Source organism: Mixophyes fleayi, chromosome 6 (genome assembly GCF_038048845.1).
Source record: "Mixophyes fleayi isolate aMixFle1 chromosome 6, aMixFle1.hap1, whole genome shotgun sequence".
NCBI classification, from domain to species: domain Eukaryota; kingdom Metazoa; phylum Chordata; class Amphibia; order Anura; family Limnodynastidae; genus Mixophyes; species Mixophyes fleayi.
Genome location: NC_134407.1, coordinates 182,388,729 through 182,406,121, shown reverse-complemented (window position 1 = coordinate 182,406,121; position 17,393 = coordinate 182,388,729). Strand labels below are relative to the sequence as shown.

At 39.0% G+C, this 17,393-nt stretch overlaps 1 protein-coding gene across 2 annotated transcripts in view; it reads right to left on the bottom strand.

Moving 5' to 3' along the window:
* Positions 1–3,686, bottom strand: part of CPNE1 (copine 1) — an 80,340-nt gene extending 76,654 nt beyond the window's left edge. For both annotated transcript variants that reach the window (XM_075177503.1, XM_075177500.1), the window contains exon 1: positions 3,548–3,686. The gene's annotated coding sequence lies outside the window, so the exon portion shown is untranslated. The remainder of the gene's footprint in view (positions 1–3,547) is intronic.
* Positions 3,687–17,393: the final 13,707 nt, after the last annotated feature.

The following is a 17,393-nucleotide window of genomic DNA, read 5'->3' as shown; positions in this document are numbered from 1 at the left end:
TACCAGATATAGAAATACTGTGCAAAAACAAATATGGACGTGGTTTTGTCACAAAATGAGTTCATGAAAAAAAAAACTCTCTCCACTGACACCATATTTAAGTGCATAAGTACCAGCACGTATTTAAAAGAATAAAAAATTAAAGAGTGTTAAAGCATGGTGTGCGGTCCACTGTCCTACAATTGTGTTTTAATCATTATAAAGAACAATTGCATGTAAAAAAAAAGCCATGCATTTTAATTCAAAATACATATCTGACATGTATGACTGAAAAAATTCAGTCTACAAATATGTTGTAGTCAGCCAATTTAAAACTGTCCTGGTAATAAGTAGAAAGGGTATTTAGGCAGTGAGTATCTAGGATATGGGGGGCTGGGGTGTTAAATACATTAGCATTTTAAATCTGTTCCTACGATATACTCAAAACATTGCCAGCTGGATAGGAATCCAAAATTAAAATTTACTGCCACATGTAAAACATCAGTAATCTTTAGTCATAAAATGCAATCATCAGTCACGCAAACAAAAAACCATGGCTAAGTTTCCGTTCTCAAATATTTTAGCATTTTCCTCACTGATAAAGCAAAACAAAATTTAAATTGCAACAGTTTTAATCAAAAGATATAGAAAACCCTGTGTTTTAACGAGATAAAATACATACTACAAAAACGTAAATATGAGATTTAATAATACGGGTCAACTAGAGTACCTAAGCATTCATGCTAATCCACCTGTAGTCAGAATTACAAAAATTGCAAGGTGCAAATTAATAAAAAAAAAAAAAAAAAGCTCCTTCACTGCCCACATTTTATTAATGCAGATAGCACAATCCATGGATAATTTATGAAAACAAGCAATTGAGAACATTAAATAAAACCACAGAACAGTAAAACATCAGTATGACAACTTTTCTGGAACAAACAAAAATGTATTTTAGTAACGTACTTAAAATATTTTCCACAATGCTGCTATTAAATAAGAACTATAATTTGAAGGCATTTCCATTTATTATTGATTGTGTACATCGCCATCTCTGTGCTTTTCAGAAAAAATTGTCTCATTCACATCAGTCCCTGCCCCATTGGAGCTAGCAGTCTAAATTCTCTAACATACACACACTAGAGTTAATTGGACTGTGGGAGGAAACTGAAGCTCCCAGAGGAAACCTAGGCAAACACAGGGAGAACAAAAACTCCACACAAACACTGCCCTTGTCGGAATTGAACCCATGGCCCCAGCTCTGAGACAGTAATACTGACCACCTAGCCGTATTACATCAACACAGGAGTAACATTTTTATTTTAAATATACACACACTTCTGCGTTTCAATACAAAGCCAACGCAAACAAGTTGAAACAGAATGACAATTTAAAATGTGTAGAGTGCAGCAAAACAATTTGCTACAAATGCATTTTCTGTAAGGTATTCTTCAGTCATGATGAGATCATAATTTAAGTAGCAAACGAGAAATCTGCCAAATTCCACTAAAATGAATACTAAGGGCATTTTTTAAAATTCCACTGTGATAGACGCAATGTCCTATCATAATACTTTGTATTTCTGCTTACACTCTGAGTTCAATACAATCAAATTCAACCATTGTATCAGCTTCATTCCATTTATAAGCAGTTGGTCACATTAAACAGGTTGCAAAGTAATCCTGAAAATTTAGCAGTTTCAACTCTTTACTAGTAAGTTCCAATGAGAACAGCAGGATTCATAATGTACCTGAATACATATTTAACAAATATCAACTGAATTACAAGGCCATTAGCAATATGTAGAACACTGTATTTTGTATTCCTTTATAATTCTTCATACAACTGTAAAATTACAACACAATGGTGCTACTAAGGATAAAACATGTAGCACAAAGTCAAACCATAATTCCGAGAGTCAAAATATACCAATTCAAGGCTGCATAACAAATAATGTTCTTTTTACACAGCAATATCTTTGAATAGTGGTTTAACAATGTATGTGGAATTACATCAACAGGAAACACACACAAAAGTAGTGTGGACCAAAATTATAGAATTGAAATCATTAAACCAAGAAGCAAAATGTTAAGTTGCATCACGAATACAAAAAGCACAAGTAAAACAGAGCAAGTCAGAAAAGCTTCAGTATTTGCAAAATCAGCCACTCAAGCTACAATTGAACTAGCCATCACAAAGCAAGGATTTTATTGGATGTAAAATAATATTCTGCAATAGTTTAGACTACTAAACAAGAATGGTAAAAATGCAGTAATGTGAAAACATATACATTTATACAATGATGTTCATTATGTGTTTTACAGTATAGGTACCCCTTGTGTTTTACACCAATTGTAGAACACAAATTACAGTAAATATAACACATGCACCTTGTTAGGACATGAGCCTAGACAAAAAGCATGTACAGTCAGAGGTTTCCAGAAAAGATGCAAAGCAGAAACTCAGATGCACCCTGTGAAATAAAGTCAAAATTGAATTGTGAAAGTCCATTGTTAATAAATAATACATTTAAAAACTTCAAAAATACACCTTATATACTAGAAAATATAGTTTTCAGCTACAAGAGGAAACAAACTAGAAAGCCATTGATATGAAATACGCCAAAGTACACAAACTTACATCAAAACTCAGTAACACAAACATAGTAAATACATCTATTGACACCACATCACTGTCAATGCCAATTTTTCAAAATGTGCAGTATTTCAGCAAGTACCAGTATCCAAATGCGATTTCAACTACCAGGAGCTAGAGGCACCGTGCATGACAGATAAGCCCAGTAAACATACCTGTGCACAAGCAGAAAGTGACTACTGTAACTCATGCATCAAATTCTAAAGCAAGTGCAATAACTGAAGGCAATGACTGAAAGCAATGACAAATGAGAGCTTTACATCACCCATCAAATTCCAAGGAAATGCAGAAACCAGAACCATTAGGGAAACAAGTCAATTACTAATACAAACAGCAGCCACTCCTACATCTCATAACACTGGTTTTTGGTAAGAGAAAGCTAATGTTATGCTAAATTGTTTTGCCTTATCCCCTATATGCCAGGAATCACTGAACTTGTCATCATTACAACCACAGCTCTTATGCAGCACATTGATCAGAACTCAAATGGGTAATTTACTGCTTACTGATCCCCAAACTGGTTATATAAACTGCCTCTGAGGCGACCAACACCGAATTGTGAGCATTTTATTTCTTGATAGAAAGGAAGCAACAGAAGTCCAACTCTATATAAACTCGCCAGCTGGCCACAGACCCTCACCTGGCCGCTGTTGTCCCAGCACATGAGGATGACGCACACACACAGCAGTTACATTGTTACCCTGCACAGTGCACACACGCTGCAGAGAAAGAGCCTTACCCCACGTAAGGCGAGGCAGCCATGACACTACTACGGGACCTCACTAACGGACAGCAAAGCATCCAATACACGGCAGCAGGGACACCCCCTCCACGGCCAAGGCCTCAGCCTGGGCCTGCATCCCCCCCTCTCATTATTATTATTCACCCCTCACAGTATCCTGCCGGCTCTTACCGCTGCAATCTGTTATACTGAAAGAAAAGAAAGAGACAACGCAGAGGGGGATGTGAGACCCCCCAGCACCCTCTTCCCCTCTCGGTCTCCTCTGCTCGTGTTGCGGGATATATTTTATTATCGCTCTTTCTCCAGGAGCAGCCGCACAAAATGGCGGCGGCTGCACAGGCATGTGACGTCACGGGAAGGCGCGGCTATGCCTTAAGAGCGTTAGGGGGTGGAGCTTACGGAGCCCGCCTGTCCGAAATGGCTTGTTTCTGGGAGGTTGTAGTGACAGGAACGTGCGCTCTGTGAGAGCGTCCGTCACACGCTGCTGCTTCTCCTTATGGGGCTTTGTAGCGCCAGCATAGTACGTGCGCTGTACAGTCAGATAATGGTATAAATCTCTCCTTGACTCTTACAACCTACTTTCTCATAATATATGTTACCACAGACGGATCAGTTATACTGCTTGTACATTTGGCCTGTGGAAAACATATAATATCAGAGGCCTTCTGGCAAATTTTAGCCCGTGGGGCAAGACTTTACTCTTAGGAACGTTTTAAAAGAAAAAAAATGCAGATGGCCCAGTGAACCAAACAGGGGCGGGCAGGGGGGCATCGGTCCCCCGGGCCGCTCAGTCTAACCACTGTTAGGGCCGGTCGCCTAGCCCCCCCCCCCAGATGCAATATTTCCTCATTATTACCAGCGGCCGCATCACATGACATGGCTCTTTTTTACATGCATTTGTTCTTTATAATGATTAAAACACAATTGTAGGACGGTGGACCGCACACCATGCTTTAAAACTCTTTTTTTTTAAAAAAAAAATAAATAAATATGTGCTGGTACTTATGCACTCAAATATGGTGTCAGTGGAGAGATTTTTTTTTTTTCATGAGAAAACTCATTTTGTGACAAAACCACGTCCATATTTGTTTTTGCACAGTATTTCTATATCTGGTACATGATCTTTGTAAATTTGGCCAAAAAGACAACTCTAACATTGTTCTCTTATTTTGGGTCTATTTTGCTGGATTCCAGTTATTCTTTTCAAACATAACAGGTAACTGGTCAGAACAAAAAGGTATAAAATATTCATTATAATGAATATTTTATACCTTTTTGTTCTGACCAGTTACCTGTTATGTTTGAAAAGAATAAATATTTTATACCTTTTTGTTCGGACCAGTTACCTGTTATGTTTGAAAAGAATAACTGGAATCCAGCAAAATAGACCCAAAATAAGAGAACAAGTCCCCATCCTTATGTCACCATACCTTACACACATTGCTTTTACATAAGCAGGGATGTTGGGACAAACAGGCATGGTAAAGCAACAACAATACTGCTACAGACTGTCAGAGGATACATTGTTGAGGAGTCACATTCTGAGGCTAAGGAGTCAATTTATTAAATTGGGATAGGCCAACAATCCTGAGAAAACAGCTATTTGCTGCAGAGAATGGCTATGCAGCACTCCATGGAATTCATCAAAGGATCATGAGAGATTTCTCCTGCCTGAACATATTTTCCTCTGTTTAGCGAAGTCCCCATGTCCCTTTATTGGGACTGCAAACTGACTCAATTTATCTGGTGTCTCAGGGTGAAGGTAGTAATGCAATCTGCATTTGAGCCTTTGCTGGAGATGGGCGGATACAGAGGGGGGTGTTTGGGGTGATCGCAGCTCCTGTACAGGAAGTGTAAAGAGGTCCAAAGCCACTAAACAGTGAACTAGTCAGAGCTGGATTGAGGCCCAGGGCACTTAAGACAATGTGGCCCTTATGGTCTAATATGGCTATCATTTTAGACAATTATACAGGCAATACTGTGTGCACTACTATTAAGTGCACGCAGCTCTTCCTTCATGAGTGAAGCAGGACATACTCTCAACTATCCTTGTAGTTGGACCAAATCCTGACTAAACAGGCTAGTCACCCAAATACGGACTACCCCACCAGATTCAGGACAGTTGGCAGACTGTCCTGCTCTTGCCTATCTGTTCCTGCCACTACCTGGAATCTTTAACTCAATTGCTGCATACCTGGATCCTGGAATGTAGGGGGCCCTATTTGGAAAAAATACAGGTATGTTACATTTAGAAAGCTCCAAACAACCCCAAAATTAAATCAGCACCTACATTTAATAATTAGGCCTCCATCCCTGCAACCAGCCCCAACATTAACTTAATAGTATTCACATTTGATAAATAATCCTATTTCCCTCCAACCAGCCCTGACATAAAATAAATAGCATACTCATTTAAAAAATAAACCTATTTCCCTTTTCCCAAACAGCCCAAGCAATAAATGAAAAGCATTTACATGTAATAAATATATATATTTCCCATAACCTGTTACGGGCCACGGCTCTTTGATAACATCTAGAACCAGACTGGTAGAGATCTTCCCATATAGTAGCTGCCTTTCCCACAGAACTGGTTTGTTCAGAGGTACTCGGATGCCCCCAGGACTTAGCTCTATAGTAGTAGAAGTGTCACGAACAAGGTAATAGGAAGGCCTCACCTGCTGCTATCTGTGCTGCTACGCAAGGAGGCGCGGAGTCTAACCATGCCCCAGGTTTTCACCAGGGAACCCCGCAAGGAGTTTTGGACTTAACCGCTGAGACGTGTCGGTCTCGGTCCTCCCAGGTAGCTACCAGTGAGGTCAGTGAACAATCTTGGTCGACAATCTGGGGTCAAAACCGAGTGGGCAACAAGGTACAGAGGAGTCAGGCAGGAGAGTAGTCAGGGAGCCAGGGGTTAGAGCCAGGAGATCAAAACAGGAACCAGGGAGAATCCGGAGAGAGTGGTCAGGCAGGCAGGGGTCAGAATCCAAAAATGCAGCAGAATGTATATATACTTATATATAACACAGGAGCCAAGAGACAGGCTAGGAGACTAGATACTCTGGCACCTAGTGATGCCAGAGTCTAGTTTAAATAGTGGTGCCTGAAAAGCCATTGGTGGAAGTGGAGGTCGGCGGTCAGCTGGTCTGACCGCCAACAGGAAGTGCATGCGCCCAAACTTCCTGCCACACCGGAAGTGACGTCCCGTTGCCTAGCAACAGAACGAGCGGCTGAAGAGAGGGCGTCTGTCCCGGCACCAGGTAAGAGTGCGGGACGGCGCCTGAGAAGAAGCTTATCAGAACAAACCGTAGTGCCAGGTAGAGATAAACCGGAATACTGGAGGCGGATACCAGACACAGTCCAAAGGTCGTGGGTCAGATGTGAACAGAATAGTCAAGGGACAGGCAAAAGGTCAAGACAAGTAGCAAACACAGGTAATCCAGAAATAGGCCGAGGTCAAGGGGGACAGGAGTTCAGGCGGAGGCCAGAGTCAAGCCAAAGGGTCCTATCAAGGAGTCAATACAAGGTAGCAGAAGATACACCGAAACAGGAGAGCTGGTCAGTAAAATGTGCAGTTACAGAGAACACTATAACCGGCAGGGAGGCTAAGACCCTCTTTAGGCAAGGACACAGCACTAACAAGTGACGTCCCGGTCGTTATGGTGACGGCTGGGATGCGGCCAGAGAGTATACAATACATTGCAGTGGTTTGGGGCACCACTGTGGATCGTAACACAACCAATCCCTTGCATTACATAAATCATATGCACATTTAATAAATAGCCCTCATTCTCACCAAACTTTGCCCCACATTCAATTAATAGCCCCCAAACCACCCCAGCTTTAAAATTAATGTCCCATCACTCCACCATAGATTAATAGGCCCACTATTAAATTAAATAGCCACATCATCACCCCACACATAAAATCACCCATTAAATAATTAGCACCCACACATACTCCACAATTAAATTAATAGCCTACCTCACATACACACACTTTCCTTGTTCCAGCAGCGCTGTCTTGGAGAGGCAGGCTCTTCTGTTTGCATCTCTTGCAGCTTGCATACATGGGTTGGCACGCCTGTCATGTGGTACATGTCCTGTGTGGCATGTGTCAGTGTTTGGAATAGAGGAAGGCAGGAACTAATCATAAGTTCCGCGACCACATGAAACGGGACTGGTCCTGGAGCAGGGGCTAGCCACCACGTACCACACTTTCCCACTGGCACCCCATGAGCCAGTACAAACGGAGTACCTAGTCTACAAGTAACTGGAATGGCTAGCCATTGATCGCTGCAGGCCAAATATCATAAGATGGTGCTTTGTCCATTTAATGTGGCATCTTTTGGGCTTTGTGTCACAGAGGGAGATCTTTCGATTATATTTGTCTGAACACTGGTGGAATCAAACACTGGAAAATTGCTCCCTATCTCTTATGAAAATACTGGTAAAAAGTATAGAGAGAAGAAAATTGATGTTATTGTAAACAAAACTAATAAAATAAAAACAGAATTAGAATCTTTTAAAGAACAGAATAAAAGAGGACTGTTAGTAAAAGAGTGAAGGATTACAAAAAAGATATTGTCTCTTAAAATGAAAACATTAAATAGGGACAAAGAAGATTAAAAATTTCCTAGAAAGGAAAGATCACTATTGAGACTACAAATGAGAACTCAAGATATTCTCCTTCTTGTTCTAATAGATTTACTGAGAATATACGGAGGGAGGAACTCTTAGTAAATATAATACTGATTGAAACTGGATTAGACATAGGGCAAGGTCCCTAGAAAGGCTTGGTACAAAAAAGCTTTTCAGTATTAGAACAATGTTTCAAGAAGAACAAACATGGCATAGGAAATTGGGAGCTAGACTGAAAAATTACTAAACTTTGAGTAAAATCAAGAATAATGAAGAGACCTTTTTAGGGAAAGGTCACTATCAAGAAAAACAAGAGTTATTTATACAGATTCCCTCCAGACCCTGTCAAAGCAAACACCAAAATGAACATGAGATATGCTTGAGGAAAGAGAGGAGGTGAGAGCTCAGGTCACAAGAGTAAAATCAAAATAAATACTACAGGAATTTTTAAGTTATCATCCAAAACTTTAGATGAAGCCCAGCTCTCACTTTTAACGAAAGGACTTAGCTTTGCACCTACAGCGGAACCAAATTTTTTTGAACTTTTTGTGGACTTAAATTGATACACAAGAACTTTATGAATAAATAAATACTTAACTAATAACTCTTTGAAAGAATTGGATGATGACGTTTCTCCTATTGTATTGAATAATGATGATATGTTTGCTGTGAATATTCTTTAAGAACTTGGAGAAGAGAGTAGTTTGATGGAAACAGACAAAGTATTATTTTATGACAAGACGGGATCAAATTTAGATCCTTTCTTGGAAAATAAATTTAAATTAAAATCAGAATTGTTTCCAACATCGTCTAACTGTCCTCATATGGATTGTTTTTACCATCTGAAGCCTTTAAGAAAATTTGTGATAAACCATACAAGAAATACTCAAACTTGAATCTGCATGAATGTAGAGCAATAACAATTTTACAACAGATAAAGGGGGGGTGGGGGGTGGGGATGTTGTTCAGTACTTTGCTGATTATAAAAAAGAAGCAGACAACTGAATAATACTAATTTCTATAAGAGTCTGAGCGGCAATCCCACCCTTGAATTTCAAAAAGAACTTATGTATTATTAGATCAAGAATTTGAAAAGGGTGTGCCTACAAAAGATGAGTATAAGTTCTTATTCCCATTACATCCCGTTACTGCAATTTACGTTTTATCGTTTTAGGTTGACACCTTTTTACAGTCACGGGTGGTAAAGCTTAGATCTTATATATGCAATTATACACATTTTTTGAACTTTCTAGAAAGGTGAGCTGGAAAGAACATTATTTTCTCACCTTGAATGTTTAATCCCTTTATAGTAATTTACCTCATGATAGAGGAGTAAGAGTAATAAGGAAAATACTATATATACTATATACATACTAATGATTCAACAATGCGTAAGAATCACTGTGATTTTATTGTAAAGTCTATTCAATTTATCTTATCACACAATTATTTTACAGCCATGGGGACCGGGTTTAGAAATCTCGTCTTTGAGTCCCTGAAGAAATGAAAAGTTTTTCATTATTATTTTTTATCTTTGTCATTTCTATTTGGTTTTTTTCATGCTAGATTTTGCTGAAGTATTTTGGTGTCAGAATTAGTGACACGCATCCCTACTATTATTATTATACATATGTTATAGTGTTAATATATTTTGTACGAATATTTTATGATTTAATATATATTTAACATCCGCTATGAGCGTTTTGTCGCTAACCAATAACGATTGTCGAATCTCGATTTATGTTTCCAACGCACAAAGATTTATTCTCAAAAGGTAGCAGAATATATTCAAGCAAAGTAATAATAAGTACAGCCGTTACTTATCGCAGGCGCTCTGGATCCAGTGTACAGTCATTCAATCCTGAAGTCTGGGGACAAGATGTCTGAACACTAGATGAGGAGCTGCTGCTTATATGCACACAGAAATACAGTAAAACAATGCAGATGGTATAGCTTGCTTCTATTGGTCCAGGTTTCAGGAAGGTCCAAGGGGTTGTCAATCATTGGCTAGTTTAAGCTCAGGAATCCAAAGGAGGGGGTCATCTCTCCAGGGGATGAGCTCTGATCTTCCCGCCAAGATTACTCAGTCATAATAGTCCATAATTCCTTAACATTAATAACTTGCGTATGCACTCTGCGATTCCTTCGCAGAGTGAACCGGGCAGTCGCAAATGCGAAGAGGATTAGTATGATACCACACATGACTAGATTCCTTCAACGTGTACCATATGTTTTACTGATATGCATATAACTTATAATATTACATATAAATACTACTATATTTCGACATAAATGAATATGTGTTGCAACTACCTTTAATGTGTACTATTTTAAAAGTGTGAGTGTTTGTGCGAATGTATGTAAAAGACTAAATACTGTTGTTGCCACGTGTTGTAGCTGTGTACGCCCTTTCACGCCGTAGCGTACCGTACGCATCTTTTCAGACAAAGACAACCAAGTTTGCTCGATTTTAATTGAAATGACTTTATCCAATATGCTGACTTCGACACATCATATGAAGGTATCTTTTAAATTTCTTCAACCTTTAGATTTTATATAGATATTATGTATACATGCATATATTTGGAACCGTATGTGTTCTGTATGATTGAATTACATAACAATGGTATAACAATGAAGGAGTTAACATCACAGGTGTAGGTGTTGATTTAAAGTGAACACCACTATAAAAGGATAGCCAGAGGAAGGTGAAATATCTTTGAAAAAGTCAGATGCATTACTGACGAAACACGTCCGTTATTTCTAAATCCACCATTGGCACAATGTACTACCGGATCTGCTTAAGGATTGGATTTGTTTTAGCTTCTCACTTCACTCATTATTCCTTTTTGGATGCATTTATATTTATGCAACATATGGTGCAGCAACACAGATTGTGGATATCATCTTTGGCTGTGTAGTTTTCAGCAAGGTGAGATCCTTCCTAAAAGCCACCACAGTATATTTGGTGAGATTAAATTTGAACTATTTTACAAGACATGCTCACCACAAGCTTATGATTGTGGTTCTCACTTCTTGCTGTGTAGACATCAGGAAGAGAAGTACCTTTTCTCCTTGACAGCCACCACGCAATTTTGGTGAGATCAAACTATATTTTCAATTATTGAACAAGGCAATTATATATGAGAAGCATATTTTCTATCCCATTTCCAAACAAATAGACATACAGCATTTGCAGAATTTATGCTATATCTCTAGTGGACTGGCCACCCACTTTGAGTTTAATTTATTACCATAATTTGTGTTGTGAAAATAGCCATGTTATATATGTTATTTATTTGTCTTTGACTACATTATTCCTTAGCAATCCATTGTGACATATAGTGTATATTAATACATGTCTTTTTGACATGCATTCTATTACTTATATTTAATCCGTTTTGCCATTTTATCTGTATATTTTTATGTGATAATAAATTATTTCAGAATTCATACAAGTATCCTGCCATTACTGCTGTATGTTGAGACACATTCTATTTTGATTATTTATCTCATTTAGGCACGTAAGAGCCAAGTTGACCCCCATAAGGAGGTCTGGTCTTTCCTGCTTCACAATGCAGAGGAGCCACATTTTCTCAAATATCATACAGGAGACAAGTCTTGTGTGTAAATGAAGGCAAACTTATAACCTGTTGTGTCAAGGCAATATCATCATTGTAAGAATTGGCAGTTAATTCACTCATTTCTAGCTACAGTACTTCTAATATGTTCATTTACAAATTAAATATTTAGATGTCAGCATGCCTCCACCCAACTTGCAGAACAGTCACGTTCTCAACGAGGACAGCACCTCCGTGCCACACGTGTTGCAGCCTTTGACTGGACAAATGCAGGGATAAAAGAGTGAATGTTTGTGTTTTTAAAATAAGGAAGTCCGTTCATCTTTGTTTACAGATTCCAGACTCTTTTCTGCCCATGACATTGTGACGATTATGTATTATTTTTATTTTCACTTAATATTCAGATATGACAATGTTTATTGCTCAGGTAACACAAATCTCATACATTAACTAATTTGTGCGTACAATTTAAAACAATACAAAAGAAAAAAAAACCAAAACATTGATTTGTCAGTTGTCACGTAAAGCCCTGCTGTCCATTTGACAGCTATGTCCGTCCTGTTGTGAAAGTCATTTATAGTCATGTGTGCATGTTTTAACTTAGTTACCAACTGAGGTAGCTGATAGTTGTGTCACTGTCACAAGTCCTACATGTAATGTGAGTTCTCTACTTATGTACTGCCATTGTCATAAAAGTTCTTCAGTTGCCTCAACGTCGCCCCCTATACTAGAAAATTACTGAAGACCAATGTATATCAGTTGATTTACCCCAATTCACATGCCATTTTCAATCCCACACGTTCAGCTACTTGGCTAAGTGTGACAGGCAAAGGGGTCCATTTCTATAACAATTTTGTCAATTATAACAATATCCAGTACATGTCTGTCTAACCGTGAAAAATATAAAACGAACATTTTACATTTTCCAGGGTTTCGCTTAGGTCAAGTCTTGTTGCAAAAATCTTACTCCAATGTTCTACACAGAGATGCATATTTGTATGTCTACCTAATTTACCTTCAGTAAGTCTCCTGTCTCCACCCTTTGTGCATATAGAGGCACACCTGACACAGGAGACAAAAAGGAAGATACCACGTGCAATCTATAAAACATGACTCATATTTCTATAATAGAACTCCTGCTTAAAATCAGCAGCTTCTATACACATAAAAACAAACCCTAGCTACTTCCGTGACTATGTTAATGTAGTGTGTGTACCTCGGATTCTGTCCGATGTCACAAATGTCTTAGCCCCATGAGTGAGTCCATGTCTACGTGTTTTTGTATCTATAAGAAAAGAATGAGATACTGACAGAGATGTAAAGGATGAGAAATAGGAGAGCAAAGAATAATAAAACAAAAATGATTTGCAGACAAACAGAAAAGCAGAGAAGCACAGGAGATTTTACAGCAAAAATGACAGCTGTTTTGAACACTATGGGAAAATGGCTCTACTATTCCACTAATCCCCTTAGCTATTAACTAAACTATGACCCCTCCCCATTCTTCTCAAGTTTAACTGGGAGTTACGTCACCCATCCAATCCAGTGTCGTCCATCGTTAACTCATATGGAACTCTATCTTCTGATCACAATAATTATATACCTTTGTGATAGACTTCATGACTATAATAGTCAAGTGCAAAATTAAGCCTTTGTGACGCATACTCTGTATCTCCCATGTGTTCCAGGAATACATAAAACAACATTATAGCAGAGTATGTACACACTTCATTTTAGATAATGAATCTCAACCAAATAATCATAACCCACTGCAATTGGAAGAAAGAGTGTTACAATGACCCATTGTTAATTTGTCTTTCAAGAGACATTTTGTACTCCTCTAGCAATCTCCTTAATTACTAAATATATATATTGATTTGTCCTATCTACAGAAGAGGGGAACAAAACAAAGTAAATTTCAAATAACAAATAAAAACAAACATTTTCATTCCTTACCATCGACAAGAAAGTAAACACAAGACAACATAAAACAAACAAGCAACAACAAGAAAGTTAACATTTAAGTTAATTTCTCTCTAAACCTGACCAATGACACTTGCCTTAGATTAATAGTTACCCTTAGGTGGTCACAATCTCCTTCTTTTCGCTCTTATTCTTTCTTTACAATCCTTCCTCATGTGTCCCTTTTTAAGGCAAAACACTTCAAAGATTTCTTTTTCTTTCGTCCCTTATAGTGGGTGTTATGAGTCTGAGGTTGTGCATGTAGTCTTTCTAAAGCCTGGATACTCACCATCATTAGCCTATCGCTCTGCGCTTTTTCCCGTTTACATATGTACTTATCATGCTCCACGGCAGATTCTCTAAGAGCATCTACTGTGATGCCTCTCCAAATAGGTAAAGAGGTTTGTACCCTAGCCTTTAGATCCTCCCTGATACCATTCATTACTACTGTAACAGCTACTTCCCTGTGGTGCACATTGTCCTTTATATCTGATATCCCTGTGTACTTAGTCATTGTTGACAGAGCTCTGGCAAAATAGTCTGCTGCAATCTCACTATCCTTTTCTTTGATAGTGAAAATTTTGCTCCAGTTCACCAACACCGGAAAATATATGGCCAATTGTGAGATTATACGTTTAATATTTTACTGATTATCATCATCTGTTAAGGATCTATCCTCCTCCAACATACAATCCTTAATAAACTTTTGTATATCAGTATCGAGAGGAAGACAGGCCCTCAATACCACTCGCCAATCTTTATTAGTTGGCTCACGTGCATTACCTAAATGACTAATAAATTTCTGACACTTGGTCAAATCTTTTCTAGGATCAGAGAAATCGGACATAATTGAAAACAGCTCAGACCTAGTCCATGGACAATGCACTACTACATATTTTATGGGAACTACACCCTCTTTGTCTGCCTTCCCATTGGGAACTGCTATTTTGCGGACAGGATGTATTCTCACCAAATTCAGCCGCTGCCCCTGATGGTGGGACCGTTCCTTTTCCTTGTCCATGTGGTGCCTCTTGCATGTTACTGGCATGGGCAATGGCTGAAATGACGGTGGGTTCACCTTCTTCTTCTGAAAACATTACCCTTAGCATGACTTATTACAGGATACAATTTACTAGTTACATTTTTTTAAATTTTTGGTATAGGCTGTACTTACCACCCCAACTGAATTTGGCGGCAGGGGTGCGCTTGCGCTCACTTCTCTTCACTTTGCAACGCTTACTTCCAGTATGCATATATTACCCTGCCCTGTTTTACCTTCCTGTTTCCACAGATTTAAGCAGTCATGGTGTTTAATTCTTTTTTTCATTGGTTCGACCATATTTTGTCACCAACAGTACTTAGTGCCTCTGAATCAAAACTACTATCCTTGGGAAAAAGTCTCACACACTCCCGGGTCATCTTGACCCATTTGTCATAGTACGCCGTTGCGTACGCACCATATTTCTTATGCATAATATACCTTGCCGAATCAACCGGCCAATCCACAGCACTTCCCTGACCATCTCCATAACACACCACTACCACTAGAGATTTTATTGGCCGTGAACGAATTAAGCTGCGTCCACTCACTTCCTCTCGGCCAGGTACACCTGAGCAATAACACGCGATTGTCACCGTACTCACCGAGGAACTCCTAACAACAACTGGGATCAGAAAAGTACCAACTCCGCAATACACTGCCTTTCCAGTTTGGGTACTTTACAACTGTTAGCACTCGATATTTATCATAATATCAGCGGTTGCAGCGTATTTCCCCCCACAACTCCCAAGTCACAATCATGGTTGCACAACCAACCATGCGGTCAAATCACACCGCTTACAGATACTAACTATCAGTAAGCTTTGCAATTACTATTGGGAGTGCAACGAAAACCTCTTGTTTTCGCTTCAAGTATAACTGCCATGTATACTCTGGCGTCTATTTATACCCTGTTCTCTTTTAGAACAGAACGCTACAAAGGTTTCTTTACACACTGTTCTCTTTTCAAACAGAACCTTTGTCCCTCAGGTTACCTCTATACTCTGATTCGTCAAACAGCACCTGATACTTTCTGTCTCTTTTCAACAGTAAATCAACTCTTCTCTTTATAATCACACAATCACACAATATACACCTTTGTTTTCTGTGCAGAAAAGTTACTTTCCCAAGCGAGCGTAATAAATTTTCAGAGGCGTTAAGAACTGATTACACTATAAATATATAAGACTATCAAAACGACCGCTTAAACACGTGGCAACAATACGGGAAATACACATACGCTATGCAACACATTTAAAACGCATAATGACAATACAAAGAAACCGTTTTCTTTCTTGTCCCTAGATTCAAGTAAGTGCTCCTTGGATTACACAAAAACGGACATTCAGTTTAACAACACAGAATGATAAACAAGTTTTGACCACATTGCGTTCTTACCCATATATGACGTGCCTCTCCACCCTTTGTTGAGGAACCGAAATCCGTAGGCTTTGCGAATCTTCCAGTACCGTAACCTCTGCTACGAGCCCCCAAATTATTAGTTATTTTATAGTTTACCAATAATCATTGTCTATGCGATTTGTGTGGTTCCAAAGCACAAAGTGATATATTAGCAAAAGCAAAAGAATAATAATTAAATAAATAAGTACCGCCGATACATACGCTGCTGCGCACTGCGGGATCCAGCTTACAGTCTTTCAATCCTGAAGTCTGTGGTCAAAGAGACTGAATGCTGGTCCCAGAGCCCCTGCTTATATACACTCAGTGATACAGTGAAAATAATACATATGATTTGGCATGTTTCCATAGGTTCAGGCTTCAGGAAGGTCCAGTGTAATGCAGGTCATTGGCCAGTTCAAACGATGCCATCCAAGGGTGGGCGTCAGATCTCCAGAAGATGCATACTAATCTTCCCGCCAAGAACTAGTTCAAACTGGTCTATTTACATTACATAGACAATACCATTCTGATCATTTATTCCCTATAATTCATATCTAGCATACGCAAGGTGCGATCCTTTAGGCGATTGAACTGGACGTCTGCGGATAAATAGGGGATTAGAATACCAGACATGATAGGATATGTTTCCTGTGACTTGAACCTTAGATCTCAATAAAGTGCATCTTACCATTATTATATATAACTATAAATTCAATAACATCTGCTCATAAACGACCGTAGGTTGGAACCATTATAAAATGAACTATGTACAAGTGAATGTGTAAGTGTATGCGTGCGTTCTTTATTGTGCGTTTGCATCATAACATGTGGCGTACTGATCGCAATTGCACGGTAAAACAATATTAATCAATATACTTTCTTTCATACAATTATTCGACTTTGACAGTCTCTACTCCACTGCATGAACCTGCTGAGGTCCATGGTATTGGTTTTCGAGGTTGGGCCCTTCATGCAGTTTCATTCACGGCACTCCATGGCCTAAGGTTTCGTCTGGTATACCTGTTCCCCCATACTCTGGCGGGTGTTCAAAAAAACTTAAGAGAAAGGTTTCCCTCCATTCTTGTGGCTCCAGACTCAAGTCGGCACGTACACACTGGGGAGAACCACCAGGGGTGATTATGTCATCACCCCTGGACACACAAAACATCCACGTGTGTGTAGTGAATCACCACACACACACGCTGCTGGAGAGGCTGGGAGTTTCCGGGTCTGAACTATAAAAGCCAGACTCGGGACTCCCCCTCGCTCTCTCTCTGCCTGCCCCTGGACAACAAGCACTGTCCTACACTACACTACAGAAAATATGTATTATACCACACTACACTACAGAAAATATATATTATACTACACTATAGAAAATATATATTATATAGGGT